The sequence below is a fragment of the Coloeus monedula genome (assembly GCF_965178545.1).
Source record: "Coloeus monedula genome assembly, chromosome: 18".
NCBI classification, from domain to species: Eukaryota; Metazoa; Chordata; class Aves; order Passeriformes; family Corvidae; genus Coloeus; species Coloeus monedula.
Genome location: NC_138798.1, coordinates 16,291,384 through 16,307,084, shown reverse-complemented (window position 1 = coordinate 16,307,084; position 15,701 = coordinate 16,291,384). Strand labels below are relative to the sequence as shown.

General features: G+C 43.9%; 1 protein-coding gene across 4 annotated transcripts in view; it reads left to right on the top strand.

Moving 5' to 3' along the window:
• The first annotated feature begins 1,352 nt into the window (after positions 1-1,352).
• Positions 1,353-15,701, top strand: part of TAOK3 (TAO kinase 3) — a 74,152-nt gene continuing 59,803 nt past the window's right edge. For 3 of the 4 annotated variants that reach the window (XM_082293098.1, XM_082293097.1, XM_082293094.1), the window contains exons 1-2: positions 1,353-1,486; positions 2,206-2,268. The gene's annotated coding sequence lies outside the window, so the exon portion shown is untranslated. Of the gene's footprint in view, positions 1,487-2,205; positions 2,269-4,512; positions 4,569-15,701 lie in introns of those variants that run through there. The other variant, XM_082293095.1, reaches the window with a different exon arrangement.

The following is a 15,701-nucleotide window of genomic DNA, read 5'->3' as shown; positions in this document are numbered from 1 at the left end:
ATCAGCTTTTCGCAGAGCTGCTGACAGATGAGTCGTGCTCACTGTGCTCTTCTTTCCACTTGTAAGAAACAGAGGAGGGAAATAAAGTTACAGAGCTCAGCTTATAAACAGGAAACTCATTGTGTGAAATTACTCGACTACAATGAGAAAAGCTGGTATTGTACCTTGGCCTCTGAGGCACACGACACACCAACACCCCTCACCTGGGACTCAGGGCTCTCAGGTTTCTGTACCTGTGGTTTCACACAGCTCTCTAAGGATGGTTTTAGAAGCCCAAGAAGGGGAACAGCTGTCAGGAGCAAGTTGGCAGAATGAGGCTGCACGAGGTACTGGCAGATAAAGCTCTGCTCCTTCAGTTTTATTTAGAAAAATAATTAACACCCCACTCCCCCCCCCCCCACCATAAGCCTCTGCAATTATGAAGTGTTTAGGTTCAGAAGCTGTGGAGAACCCCCAAGTGTGGGAGAAACAGCACGAACTCACCTTGCCCTCTCTCTGCTCTGAGCAATTCCTACCCCAGAGTTCTCACCCCCTGCTACAACTCCTTTTCCTTTGGGGCTTTGCTACCAAATCACAGCTGCTCCTATTTGGGTACTAGGAGCCTCTTCCTACTGGGAGCTGCCACAGGACACACAGCCCCTTATCAAGGCTCCCCCAACACCTGCAACAGAAGCTGTAGAGCTGCCTTTTTATGGAGCCCAAACACTGTCCCCTCATACAGGAGCTGGATGTGGGCCCCAACACCCCCCCACACACACTCACTTAAGACCACTATAGACCCTGACAACGTATACACACACACACACACGCACACTCACCCACTCCTGAACTAATTATGGGCCCTAACACCCCTCCACACACCCCTGAGCCTGATATGGGCCCTAACACCGTTCCCCATACTCGAAACCACTGCAGACTCCAACAGCCATCACCCTCCCCAACACACACCTGAGGTTACTATAGCCGCTCGGCCCCTCACCCGCCACTATAGGTCCGTAAGTCCCTCACACACACCTGAACCCGCTGTGGGCCCAACCCCCCCCCCATACACACCTGAGAGCACTAAGGGCCCTAACACCTTTCACGTCCACCTGAGTCCGGACACAAACACCCCCACCCTAGGCCTCTGTAGACCCTAACACCCCCACACTCGCAGCCCGATCTCGCTGTGAGCCCCACACCCGAGGTCGCCATTCCCCCTCCCTCAGCCCCCCCGGCTCCCTCCGTGCCCCGCCAGACCGTGCAGGCGGCTCAATCGAGCGCCAATGGCGCGGGCGGTGCGCTCCATGAGGCTGCGCCGCTCAGCGGCCGGGCTGAGCTGCCAGGCGGGGCAGCCGAGCGCCGAGCGGGGCCGGGCAGGAAGCGGCGGTGACGGGCACGGCCCGGCAGACACGCTCCGTCTCCGTCCCCCTCCTTCTCCTCCTCCTCCTCGTCCCTCCCTGCCCGGGCCCCGCGGACGTGGCCCGCTGCCGCCGGCCGGCACCAGGTGAGGCACCGGCAGAGGGAGCGGCGCCGCTGACAGGCGGGTCTCGCTGGGGCGCGGAGGGCAGGAGGCAGCACTGGGACTGGCAGCGCGTTTGGGGCTAAAAAAAGCACTTTGTGGGTGCTGCGGCGGCGCGGGGCGCTCGCTGCCGGGACGGGGGGCGCCGGGTGTCCCGGGGTGTCTCCTGGCGGGGCCCGCCCGGGGCTGCTTGGGGTCGGGGCAGTTCCCGCGGGGCTGCGAGTGTGGCGTCTGGGGGGTCTGAGAGCCCGGCCGGGGGCAGGACAGGGGCAGGGTGGGGGGCAGCTCCTCCGTCCCTCGTGTGGGAGACCGGGACAGCCGCTCCTTCCTTCCCTTCTTCCTTCGCTCCCTCCTTCCCTGCTTTTCTCCCGTGTGCCGGGAGCTGTCCCTGGGAGCTCTGTGGAAGTTGGAGCTCCAGGATAGCAGCCCCGAGCGCACGGAAACGCCCCGGTGGGAGCGTTGAGGAGAGGAGGGAGAGCGGCCGCCTGCCTTCACCTGGAGCCGGGCATGGCTCGGATGAACGGCGCTGCTCCATTGGGATTACCCTGGGATCCGTCTGTGAGCAGGAATGTGACCTGGTGAATTTAGGGGAAGAGGGAGCTGCGTTTCTGTCAGTTTTGAACGGAGTTGGAAGCAATGACGTAGGTCTGGTGCGAGCAGATGTCTCTGTCCTTTTAATGACATGGAGAAATTATTTGCTGTAGGTGCTGGATGCCATCGAGCAGCACTCGTACTTGCGTGGGAAGGAGAAGGAAGGAGGACACGAGGCAAGTACTAAGCCTTCAGAATTTTGTTTTATAAATGCATCTCCTCGTGTCTCCTCACCCCGCTTCCCCGGGAACGTGAGTGGAACGAATTCCCTAATCCTACAACTGTGGTAGTTCTAAACTTTAGTTCCGGTAGCATCCAGGTTTTCCCTGGTCATTTCCTCAGCCTGGGCAGAACTGAGCAGCTCGGTGCTGGGTTTGCTATCCCTAGCTGGGCTGTTCTCCCCAGAGTGGGGGAGAAGCCAGTGGGACACCGCTCTGGGAGGTGTGTGGAATGCTTAGCTCACACACAGTCCAGCAGCAGCTCCGTGTTTGTTTAAAAACAGCAAAGCAGGCGATGCTGACTCCAGCCCTGGTTATGCCAGAAGGATTTGGAATCCCCCTGCCCACCTTTGTGGATAGTGATCCCCATAAGGTGGAATCAGTCAGGGTTGTGGATCCGTGTGGATGCTGTTCCACAGAACACAGGGTGATTTAAAGTTACTGGGTACAGCAGCACTGGCTGTGGTTTATGGTGCTCGTATTGTTTGAGAATAAGTGGGTTTAAGTCTGTTCTTCAAGGTCTGCTGACATATTTTAGCAAGTCTTTAAAATGCTGCAGTGCTGGGAGTGATGCAGCTTGTTTTGCTGGTCATTATTTTGATGTATCCTGTACCAGATTTATGAGAAGACACGTGTTGGTGTTTCTATGTTGATAGTGGATTGTTTGTGGAGAGAGATAATAACACCATGCTTGTTCTCTCTGTTTATGTGCTTAAAATTGGGGTATTTCTGGTAGGTAGCTATTTCTGAGTTCTCAGGGGCTAATTTAACAATATAGGGTATGTTTTAAATGTAAACTCCTGTCTGCAAACTCTCTTTTAACACTAAGCTTCATACAAATATCTGACAATTCTTTCATGCATCCACAGTGAGGCTGCAAACTGCTCCTTTCTACATAAATGTCTCATTTATCAAATCCAGTTTTCTTATTTGCTCTCCAACTCATCATATAACTTCCTCTGGCATCTGATTTGAGGAAACCTTGAGCTGGGTTGTTTTCATCCACCCTTCTCTATACGAGGGCTTTCAGGTTGCAAGCTAATTCTTGTTTGTGTGTGTGTATTACTTACAGTGATTCTCTGTAAGTACTTCCCTTTTACATTGTTTCATCATTATCAGTTAAAAAGGATCTTAGCAAGCCAAAGCTTTTAAAGATGAGGTATTTATACTTTTGTGCATTCTAAATGTGGATCCTGCATCAGCAGGGTTTTACTGTTAGATTTCTTTTCCGTAATGTGTTGCTGGATTTCAGCAGAAATGAGTTCTGTTCCTTCTGAATAACCTGCTGTCTTATCTTAAAGGAAAAAACCTGTTTGTATGGAGCTGGGCTGGAGTTTGCTGGAGTGCTGGGGAGCGGGGGGGGGAGCAGGGACAAGGCAGTGGTCAGTGAGTTTGGACCGGGAACACAGACTCGTTGTTTCCTCCACTTACGGGTTTTTGTTCCAGGTTGTTCTGCAGCCTCATGAGATGCTGCAACATCCAGGTTATGAGAAATGCCAGGGGAGGAGGTGTTTGTAGAACACTTTAATATTTATTTGTTGCTTTTACACAAAAAAAAAAAAAAAAAGGTGTCTAAGGTTAATGTTTTTAAATAGGAAACAGATCTTTTGTTTTAAGACAGAACTCAGAGTCTTTTAACAGGACTCCTCTACAGTTCAGCATTTACAGCAAACTGAGTTTGAATAAAAGTGCAGCTTTGGCACCAAAGGTATTCAAGAAGTAGATTTCTATAAAATTCTGTTGCAGCACATGCTCAGCGTTATTAATAGACGCATCAGGGAAATTCACAAAGTGAACCCAAAAGAGTATTTTGTTTTGTGCTTATTATTTTCAAACTACTTCCTCATTTGAAGGCCATTGATTAAACCAGAAGGATCTGATTGCCCTTGGCTGTGTAATAAACATGATGCAATTGCTTGGTGCCTGCTTGGTCATCAGTTCTTCCAGGGGCAGCTCAGTGAGTTTCCCTGACAGTCTTTTTATCACTCCCTGAAATCACTCTGGCAGCTTTTTTTTCATTTTCTGAGTGAAGTGTGTTTTAGAAGATATTGATCTGCTAAATTTAAGGTTCCCTTTGGGTAAAAAGAAGGAAATCTCTCCTCTGATTTTTATGTGGGTAGCACAGGTTGTGACTTTGCATTGTGATCGTGTAGTGGGCATCACTTAAAAGTCTTCACTGGCACTGCATGCCAGGAACTTTCATCTGTGAGAGCCTCAGCTCCTCCTGAACGCGGAGGAAAGTTGAAATAGAAATCAAGGTAAATTAATTGGGCGTGGTCATCCCTTTCTTGAGTTACTGAAGGATGTTGAATATCCGAGTTATTAATGGTAATGTGGCAGCTTCTCAATTTTTATAAAGCCCCACTTCCAGCATTAAAGAGCAGTGTTCCTAACATGACATGTTGTCTTTATTCTGTAGAAGTAAACCATGGGAATCCACTTTTAACTTCCTGTTAAAATAAAAAATATGTATTTTTAAAAATCAGTAGGTTTTGCTCTAAGATTCAAGAAACCTGGAGTACTGCTAGTGTTCATTTTTAAATTATTTTAAAATTTATTTAAATTAATTAAATACTGAAATTAGATTGGCTAATAAGTTTGTTCTTGTTCAGGATGGCAAAGAACACGTATTTGAGTAGGTTGGAAGATTTCTTGTTTAAGTGGTCATGTTTGTGTTGTTTTACTGGACTTTCTCTTTGTGTCAGAAATCGTTAATTTAATTTGTAAGGGCAGGGAAATCTCAAATTTAATATAGGGAGCTTACAAAACAAGTTTGTCTGAGTTGCTAATGAACTAGGCACTTATGCCCTTGGACAGGTAATAGCTTGATGTTGATGTAATTGCTATTTTTTTTCCCCACCCAGAATATTAGGTCAAACTGGACTCCGGTTTGCTTAGAATTTAATGAAACCAATCATGGGAGCGTGTGGTTGCTTGTGGTCCGTCCTTGGCTACTAAAGGCATTCAAATAGGGGCATTCTCACAGTTTGGCCTCCATTTGCTCTTCCTCCTTCTGTCACCGTTAATTGTGATGCTGGGTTACCTGAGAGCCCAAGAAATTCCTCAAAAGGAGGGCAAATGGCGACCTTGGTGTTCCATGACTTTGATTTGGGATAAGCAGGTTTTGTGCTGCAGTTGATGCTGTCTTTGGGAAGAGAGAGAAAAAGCCGTTTGTACTTCCCTAAGAAATTGTCACTGTCAGAGTGGAGATGTTAACCCCAAATCCTGGATAAACCATACACTTCCAGCTGCATTCCACTGGAGTCTAAAACACACACATGGGTTTGGTTTGGGTTTGTTACTTTTCTACAACCTACTCCCCAGGATCACTGTGGTGTAGAACCTGGCACTGGGAGGAATGAATCTTGTATGCAGTATATGTATTTCCACGCGTATTAAGCAGTTTAGGATGAAAGGTGTTGGGACTACCAGATACCATCAACATCTTGTGAGCAGGATGTCATGATTAGATTGGAACTGCTGAATGTGTGCCAAACGTTGTGGTGAGTCTGTTTTTGGAGAGATGCAAACTCTGCTCACTTCCTGCAGTAAACCTCATTTTCCCCATATTTTTATATGTGAGCTGTGATTCTGTTGCACAGAACCTGGCATAATATTGAGCAGATTTATTTAGGGTTGCCCTTGAACGTTGTGAGCATTTAAGCCAGATTTACAGGAACACAGTCAGTGATGATTCACGTTGAGATGATGTTTTTCTCCCTTGTAATGGAACATATGGGACTACGTAGCATATGGTACCACTGAAAATTGTTAAACGTGGAGCACTGATTTATTACACAGCAAAAAGGGTTGGGGTTTTCAGCCTAACACTGAGCAGAAAGCTTGTAAGCAGCCCTGGCTGTTGACTTGTATTGGGTGCACTACTGTGTTGTGTGGTAATTTCAAAGGATCCTTTAAATGGAGACTGAAGGCTTCCAAAAGTTGCGTGTGTGCCCTTTTACTATGGTTCAGCCTTGCTCTGTGGGATGACACCTTAAAAAACCTGAAAAAAAGAGAAATCCTTTCTCTCAGATGGGAAGCAGAGGTATTAAAATGTGTAAATAGTTTTCTTCCACTCTTACTACCCAAAACACCTTCTTTCTGTGTTTTGTTTGGGGCTTTTTTTTTGTCTTTGTGACTTCTGGAGGGTTGGTTTTTTTTAAACTGAGGCAGGGAGAGGAAACAAACACACACCTTAGTCCTTCCAGTACACAAGGGAAAGTGGACTAAAGTGCGGCTACAGAGAACATAAATTCCAGTCACCTATTTCCTCGTGCTCTCCTGTGTTTCTTAACTATTCATCTTTTGGATTATTGTAATCTCTCCAGAGCAGGCATCGCTTCTGGTCTGGCTCTGCAGGGTCTTGCTGCAGGGTAACTGAAGCTCCCAGGTGCTGTGGTCATACAGGTAATTAATAGTTGGTCATAAAAATACATTGATTAAGCTTTTTCAGAAATTATTTAGGCAAGAAACTTCATTTAAACCTCAGAATGATGTTTGTGTTTGTTTCGTCTTTTTCTAATGACTCAATTTATTTGTACATCTTTAAGTACTGATTAAAACAGACTTTATGATAAATTTGCTTTTGTTAGGCCTAAAATACATGATTAAGGAAGAATATATGTTGTCAATTTTCGGGATAAAAGTCAGGTCTTTTTTCCTCCCTACTTGGTTAGGGACCATCTACCTCTCAGTTCAGGGTTTGTTGTGTGTTTCTGCTTATTCTGCCTGGTTCAGGTAAAGTTTGAGTATGCTGTGTCCTTTAGAATGGCAACAGATATTTGACATCATTAAAAACTGCTGTTATTTAATAAAAGGAAGTAGTATCTACCCTTGAGGGAATTAACTAATGACCTCTTGTTACCATCGCCTTCAGGATCTTAGATCCTCCCTTTGCTTGCCTCATTCTTAGTCATAGATTGGAAGAGGAAAACAGGCTTTTTTCCCTCCCTCCCTCCCTCCCAACTCTTGAGCAGTTTCTCAACTGGAGATGAACTGATGGTCGACCTAAACCCTGTGAGGAAACTGAAGTGGGGAACACACTCCCTTTCCCCTTGTGGAACATACTTCTGGTGTTAAAACTTACACACAACATCTCAATTAAATCTAATTCTCAGCCTTAGCCTGCACATAAAAAATTTTTTAAAAAGCATTAGCCCAAATTAATTTTAATTTATAGCATTTCTAATCTCAACACTGGCAGTGGTGTCAGTTTTAGCTCTTTAAAAGAGGGGAAAAACATTTCTTATCTGGAAAGTATGTGAGTGGCAGAGCAGATAAGATAATTGAGCCCTAAATGTGAGCTGGGATGGAAACAGGCTCTGTTGAGAGTCAGGTCTCATCTGCTGTGCCACAGTCCAGCGGTGCTTTAATGCATAATAATCCAGGGAGTTTGGTCTTCCTGGGCAGGACACAGGGAGTTTTCTCTCTGCTGTTTTTTCATTAAGAGACACGAGCCTTTAGTTCCAGTGTGAGACGCTCACGTTCTCAGTGTCAGGAGTTTTCTGTCATTTGGGAAGCAAACAGCCAAAAATAGGATTTTATGGCTCTCCTGCCTATAAAACAGTTAGCTGCTAAAGTGAGGAATAGAAATAAAAAAACCTTCCAACTTGTTCCACTCAGGCAGCTTTCTCTCAACATTTCTTGTGTGCTTTTTATCTGTGGTGTCTTTTCTCTGTGGAGAATCCCCACAGAAAGTAACAAGTGTTCTGTTTTCAGTTCTTCCCTTGGATTGAAAGATCTTGTTGTGGTTTAGAGGTTGTGTGTTCAGGATTTGGGCATGGTTCACATGGGTGGGAGAGAGCAGCACAGGTGTCTAAAACCAGAATAAATGAGTAACTACTGGAATTAGGTTTTTGCTGCACAAAGTCTTATTTTTCCTTTGTTTGCTTTAACACTGGTTTTGCAGTTTTCCACTTGGTTCCATAGGGTTGCCTTACTAGAAAGTACCTAACTTCAAATGAAGTTACTCTTACAGAATAAGACATGAAGGGTTTTGTTGCAAAATCAGTATTGGGCTTAGTATGTTGCTGCAGGAAATGTAGACCAGGAGTTAGACCTGCTGCAGGTATTGAAGCTGTAGTGCAGAAAAAGATCTGCTTCTTTGTAGTGCCATATGGAAATGCCATAAATCAAAATTTATCTCACTTAGGCATTCGAGACCTGCAGAAATTACAGGTAAATATGTGATAATACAGTCTGAGCAGTTTGAATGATTGACTTGGAAAAGTGCTCCAGATTTTGGGTGTGTTGGGCACCTTTTCTACATTGCAGGTTTCCAGTTCTTATGTTACAGGGAGATTTCTGCCAGTCTGACTTAAAGTATCAGAAAGTTGCTGACTCAGGCTTATTGTTAATTTGCCTTTTCCTGCCTACCTGAGTATTTTAGAGCAACACTCTTTATATTTTTAGAGCAGTCTTACATTTTTTTGATAGGCTGAGTCCAAGCTGGAGGTGGTCAGGTGAGATCGTGGTCTGATCTGTTGGACAGTTTGTGATGGATCCAGGCTCTGGAGACATCCAGGGAGGCAGAGGGACAGAATCCCTGTTCCAGTGCTGTGCAAGCTGGTGCTTGGAGCCCCAGGCTACCAGTGCAGCTCTGCTGGTGTTTAAGGTCAACTCCTTGGCAAATATTTAAGCAAGGCTTATATTCAAATGCTATTTATAAGACCAGACTAATTTCTTTCCTCATAATGATGGCCTTTTGGCTGATGACAGGGACTGGAATCTGGAAGTTCTGGATTCTGTATGCCACTAGTCAGCTGTGTATCCACAGGGAAGTTGTTTGCCAGCTTTCTGCCTCACTTTTTATCTGTACTTAAATGAGAAAAAAAAAAAAAAAAAAAAAGGCTGACTAATACCTGCCTCACAAGGCTGTGAGAGCAGAGTTAGTAGCCTCATGCTGTAAGATCTTTGGAAAACACTGTAGGAATGTTCAAGGGGCTTATTATGGTTAAAGTCCTGCAGTGGGAGAACTGGTTAAGCCTGGGTCCATTCATTAAGGAGCCTTAATAGCTGAAGCTCTGATAGTGGTTGTTCCCTGGCTTCACCTGCAATTACCCCGGGTAGATCCAGGCTGCTGCAATTCCGGAGTGTCGGAGTGGTCTGGAGCAGAACTGGAGCATGTGCAGGGATGTTTGAGCCTGCCTTGAGCGCTTCATTGCGATTTCACGGCTGGGTTTGCATGCAGGTCATGCCGTATCCTCAGTGAATTTTGGCAGTTCAGCATCGTGATGATGACTTATTCTGCCACTAGTGAGCCCTTAGCACCTTCATGCCAAAAGAAATGCTACATAATCAGCTGGATTTTTCTTGTGTGTCTGCCTAACTCAGAATTTGCCCTGCTTTTGCTTTGTAAAATGAACAACAGCAAAAAAATCTTTAAAAAATGTATTAGGCAACAGAAATTTTAGTATTAAAAGGTGTAAACCATTGAAAACCTCTTTGATTTGGTGATCTTCAAGCTCAGGTCTTTTGACAATCTGTGAAACTTTTGTTTGTGAATGCTCATGTTGTGGCTTTTAAAATTAATTTGATAGTCTGTTTAGAAAGTGTCTATTGGAATTTTATCCCTTTTGGCTACCATTATAATAATGTAGCTATGCAAGAAAAGGAGAAATCTCCATTTTTGGGAGGGCTGGATACCAGTGTTTATTTCCCAAACCAAGTAACCTTGATAGTCACTAGCAATAGTACCTTATTAAACTTTAATAACTTTCTTAAAATTCAGTCACTTGAAAGTCAAGATGCAGCCTTGACAGCTGGAGGTCCAAATCCAGACAGTTTTATTTATCTTCGCAGTTTCATCTCTTCATTATTATATACATAAGTTGTTTTCTGTGTCTTGGCAGATTTGAAATGTATTGACTGAAAGAAAAATAGAAACTTGGATTCCTATTGAAACACAGGGCTGAAGGAGGTAGGGATCAGGGGTAGGGTGCAGGAAATGGATTGGTTGAGAACTTAAAATCATGAGTCTGTAAATTAATATTAATTTTGAACAGATTTTAGTGCTGAATCAAAACCAGCTGTTACTCCACCTCTACTTTCTCCCACTGAGCTGGGTTGGCACAAACCTTTGTGCTACCAGAGGGTGGTTCAGATTAGGAAACTGGTCCAGCTGTGAAATAACTGGGGTAGCAAAGCCAGGAGTTGGGAGATAGGAACAGACAGAGGGAGGGTGAGGATGGTGCTGGATGGTACAAATGTCTCCTGCTAAATTACACTGTGAGTATCTTTCTAAAAATATATATAAACCAAACAAAAACCCTCCTCTGCCACTGTTAGATTTCGGTTAATGAGTAAATTAATGAGTTTCACTTTCTGTTTCTTGGGCCCGGGTTGGGTCCAGCAGCATTTGGGTTGTCTTGGGGAAGACTTGAATCATTGGTAACACTCCTTCCTTTCGCTGGGGTTGTTGTTGTTGTTTGGGGTTTTTTTTTGAAGTGCTTTTTTTTAGGAATCACAATTTTGATGCTTTATATTACTTGCACCTGCTTTTTATCTTTTTTTTTTAAGGTTTTGTGTTCAGATTTAACTGAGGAAAGGCTTTTCTGAGAGGCTGACACATTTTGCTATATGTTCATTGTTCAGTGTTTTATAACCTATGTGCAGAAATATCCCTGCCTTAAAAAGTGGGGGAGGAGCCCAAGCAGAATGTTTGTCTCAAGACACTGACAGTATTGACTAAATGATGATACTATATTCATCAAACATAAAGTTGTATTTCATATCTCAGGTATACAGTGGCTTTTTAAAATGTTAGGCCATGGCCCCATATGACAGGAATCACATGAAGGTGAAAAGTTACTTCATAATATTAAATCCTATTTGTTGTTTAAGTGTGAGAATTACTTGCAGTATGTAACCAAGATCCTAAAGTTAGAAAAGGAAGCACCAATTTATATTAGTTGTCTACAAATAGACTGTTTCATTAATACAAATGAGGAAAGTTTGTTTGTTTTTTCTTCAGGAAGATCATTGTTTTGGGTAAACAGTGCAGCACAAGCCTTTCTGAGCACTGCTAAGGCTACCTGGCTTGCAAAACCATCCAGGGAATTTGTGGTGGGTGTTTAAAGAATAAAACATCTCAGTTTAAAGAGCATTTGGCTCCTGATGGCAGGGCCTCCCCATCGAGAGAGCGTTTGCAGCTGCTTTCAGTGAAGTTGTGGGTAAGAGCCTCGAGGGTGTGGAGAGAGGAAGTCAGAAAACTTTCATATTTATGATCTCTGTCTGAACAAAGGGGATGCTTAATTGGTGTCATCATTCATCAATGAGGAGCTCTTGCAAAGCAGAGCTGAAAGGCTGAGGGTCAGGATGAAACCCCATCTGTATCCTGTGCCTCTGTATTCCAGCAGCTTGGACGTTGTGTTGGAGATGGTGGGGTTGTGGAGGTGAACAGTTACCACTCACCCTGGCAGGAGGAACTTCCGAGTGCTGATGTCACAGAACCACAAGGGTTTGCTACTACTATTTGTAGAAGGGGGATGTGGGGCAGAATCTGCCTCCCCCAGCTGAGCACAGAGTGAAGAAACCTCGCAAAGCTCATTGTCTTAAAGAATGAAAGGATGGCTGTGCCGGGGTCTGTGCTGCTTGGGGAGCTGGGGGAGTTGTGGTGCTTGAGTTGGCCTTTATAAACGGGGTGTTTAACCACCAAAGAGCAAAAGCTGGTGGTAAGAGGTGGCTAGGGAGCTCTGTATCTGTGCAATGGGAAAGGTTTTGGTTCCTGTTTGGGGATGTCCACACCCTGCTCAGGCTGCTGTGCCCAGCAGGTAGTGTTACCTCTGGAGCAGGATGATACCAGCTCCATGACCTGGAACCTTCTCCTGGGCTATGTGGGGTTTTTTTGGTCGTCTTGGTGTCAGGGCACCAGTAGACCAAAAACTGTTATCTTGAAAATTTTGATTCCATAAACTACCACGTGGTGTATTCTGTCTTTTCAGGGGAAAATCTGTATGCAGTGTACCGGGGTTTTCTTGTTCAGGAATTTGTGTGCTGCCTTTTTTTTAGGTCAGGTTAGGGGAGAGCACTTCGGCTTTTTATTGGGAGCTTGCAAAGATTTTGGAGGATCTTTGCTGCTTTTGTAGGTTACTCTGATATCTTGGACCACCTTTGAGTGGGACATTCTGCACAACTGTTTTAGTTTTACATTATCCTACTTTTCCTTTTTTTTCTCTCCTTCCCCCACTATTGCTATCACCCTTTATGTTTTATGTACTAAAAGTAAAGATCAAATACACCTTAAAATGTCCTCCTGAAGAGGTTGCATGTTCAGGGGTTTGATCCCTGTACTGACATAGTACTGAGATAAATGAATGTGTTGATGTTCTACAGTGAGATTGGGAAAAAAAAAAAGAGTTAATGAGACATCTGGGTGGAGGGAGCAAACCTCAGAAATGAAAATTGCTTTTCTGTTTTATGACAAGTCAAAATATTTTGGAATTAAAAGCAAAACTGAAGCTGAGTAAATTGATTTTTTTTTTTTTTTTTTTAACCACTTGTACTTGGAGCTTATTTTATGTAATTACTGGGGCGTGACTTTAAGTTCTGGGCAGGACTTCGTGGCTTGTTAGCATCGGGTCGAGTCTCTGATGTTGCAATGAAGAAGGAAGTGAGCATGTGTCTCCTTGGGGAGGGGGACTGCAAAGCACTTCTGCCTGCCTGCATAAGGTGGGAATTGCAGCTGGCTGGGTATTTTTAGCTTCAGAATACCTCATTGTGAACGTGAATTTTGGTTTTTTCTTGTTAATCCGAGTATTTGGTAAATTAAACTCTCAGTTACTGTTTTAAAGAGGTTTTTTTCATTCCAAGATGCACTAAACAGATGAATTCTTCATTCCAGTTTTATTCATTAAAGATTTTAATTTTTTTTTAAACCTCCAAAGCTGCAGGACTGGGTGTGTTGCATTTCACAAGTGTCTCTATCTGCTGTTGGTTTTTGCAGTTGTCCATCCATAGGTAGGGATAGTGGCATACTAGGGATTGCAGGGAGAGGTGAGGCTTTATAGATCAGCCTCTGTTTCTCCAGATAATTAAAAAAAAAAAAAGGGAAAAATAGTGGATCTGATTTTGTTCCCTCCTTGTAAAAACATGCAGCAATAAGGACTTTTTCATGGGTTGGAGGGAGAGGCAGAATACAGCCTCAGTTTCCATCAGTGTTTTCCAGTCATTTGCTGTAACAGTGATTCAGTTTTGTTCAGGTGTTCATCCTGGCCTGAGGTGAGACATATAGAGTGTTTCTATTTTAAGCTCTTCAGCATAATGGATGAATAAACTCACCCTTCCTATGCTGGTTTTTGCCACAGTGGGTGAGCTTCCCTTCCTGGGTTCTTTGTTTTGCTGCACTGGCCTAAAATATTCGCCCTCTGAAAGCTCTTGGTGTGCTATCCACACCAGTGGAAGAAAATGTTCTGACCATTTTGCTTCAGGGTTGCTGATCTTAAACTGCACTGTTAAAAATACCAAGTTTTCTGAAGGCACACAGTGATGTTTTCCTGGCTCCCTGCCTCTTTCCCCCAAATTGATGTGATCAAATGCCACCAAAACTCAGCAATCCCTAGGTCAAGTGCATAGCCATGTGCATTTGCTGCAGCATTAACAGTGGTTATTCCAGCTTTCTTAAAGAAAATAAGGATGTTTTAATAAGTGGAAGTCTTCTGCTTGTCACAGTAAGTACCACACAAACAGGTTATGTTCCAGGGCATAGAGTTTTGAAATTATTTTCGTACTGCTTTAAACTGTCTCATGCTGACTCAGTTTGGCTGTAAAAGGCTGAAGTCTTGTGATCTAGAGCAGGGTTTTTTCCTGCTGGGAGAGCAGGTGTATCCTGGAGATCAGTTTTTCTCTATGACCAAAACATTTTTTATGTTGATCTTGAAGGATCTGCTTATCCCAAATACCATTTCACTTGCTGAGCTTTGGGATCAGTCTGTCTTTGCCAGTGTTGGTGGTGGCCCTTTAACATTTTCTGTTTGAGAAGCTGAACGGAAGTCTAGAGTGTCTGATCTGAAATCAGACAGACCTGAGGGAGAATGCTTTCAGTTATGGGTTCAATAAACCCACTCTGGAAGGAAGGACAGGGCAAAGGGCCATTTCCAGGCTGCTTGTGGCAGAAGTACCTGTAACTGTCTGAATTCTGTGTAGCTTTTCCAAGATCTTTCTACAGTAATCTGGGTATATTCCACTGTTTTCAGAATCGGCTTTAAAATTTTATCCTCCCTCCTTAATTAGATGCCGAATGATGCATTTACTGAATTGAATCAAGAAACCTCTGATGGTTCAAATGGAAATCTTGAACCCATGTGTAAGGCTGCCAAATTTATTTGCTGAGGTTTGGAACTCAGAGCAGTGAGTTGGGACTGACTTGTTGGGACTGACTTAAACCCAGATCCCAAACCCTACCAGAAAACAAATTTTGCTGTGGAATTTGTTTGAAAAGTTTCGACCATTAGAACATTTGCTGGCCTGTATTTAATTTTAATGATGATATATTTTAACTGGCTGTCAAAAACGTGCTTCAAATAAATGCAATGCACTTCTCTTTATGTGCTGGTCACCTTGTTCCTTGTCCTTAAAGTGCTTGGGCTCTGTGTGTCCCTGTTTGGGAAGATAGTGCAGCCTTTTGAAAGATGTGTTTTCTGTGCAGCCTTTAAAATCTCTCAGGTTTGTTGGGTGTTACCCTTTGAGATTTACAGGGCAGTTCGTGTTTGTTTTGACTGTTACTTTATCTCACTTTGTCAGTAAGTCCAGTCTCTTCTGGCCATGAGTGATAGGAGGGGAGGATTAGGAAGTTCTGGGAGGCTGTGTTTGGAATGCTGCGCTTCAGGGTGCACACTTGGATTCTTTTCCTTAGCCTTTGTGGTGATTATATGATAGAAAGAGCTGTAAAGGTACTGTGATGATAGAAATGAATTAAATGGTTAAATGATTAAATGGTTAAATGTCTTAATCATTCATATGCGAAATGACCTTTCTGCTTGTACTTCCCGTGGTGTTCTTGTGTATTGGCACATCTTTGGTGACAAAACACTCCTTGTCCTTCCCTTACACAGCAAAGGGGCTTCCTCAGCTCATTTATTAATTTTTAACCTTGATACTGACATTTCACTTCCAGGTTTGGAAGCTGTTTCACCTTGCAGACACAGAAGTCAGTGGTCATATTTACAGTGTAGTGGTTGGTTAATAAATGTCCCCATGGCAGGCTGGGGGATGTTTGCCTGTGTGTTATTCTGCACACACTGTGGGAATTGCTATGTCTTCCTGAGTAACACACAGCAGTAATGGATGTGAAATGGGTTTTAAAACACTGTATAAAAATGGCAGTGTTCACATTCAGCTCTTTACCAGAGCTATGAATGATGCAGTGCTGAGAGCTGGTGAAGGGTTCACGCAGA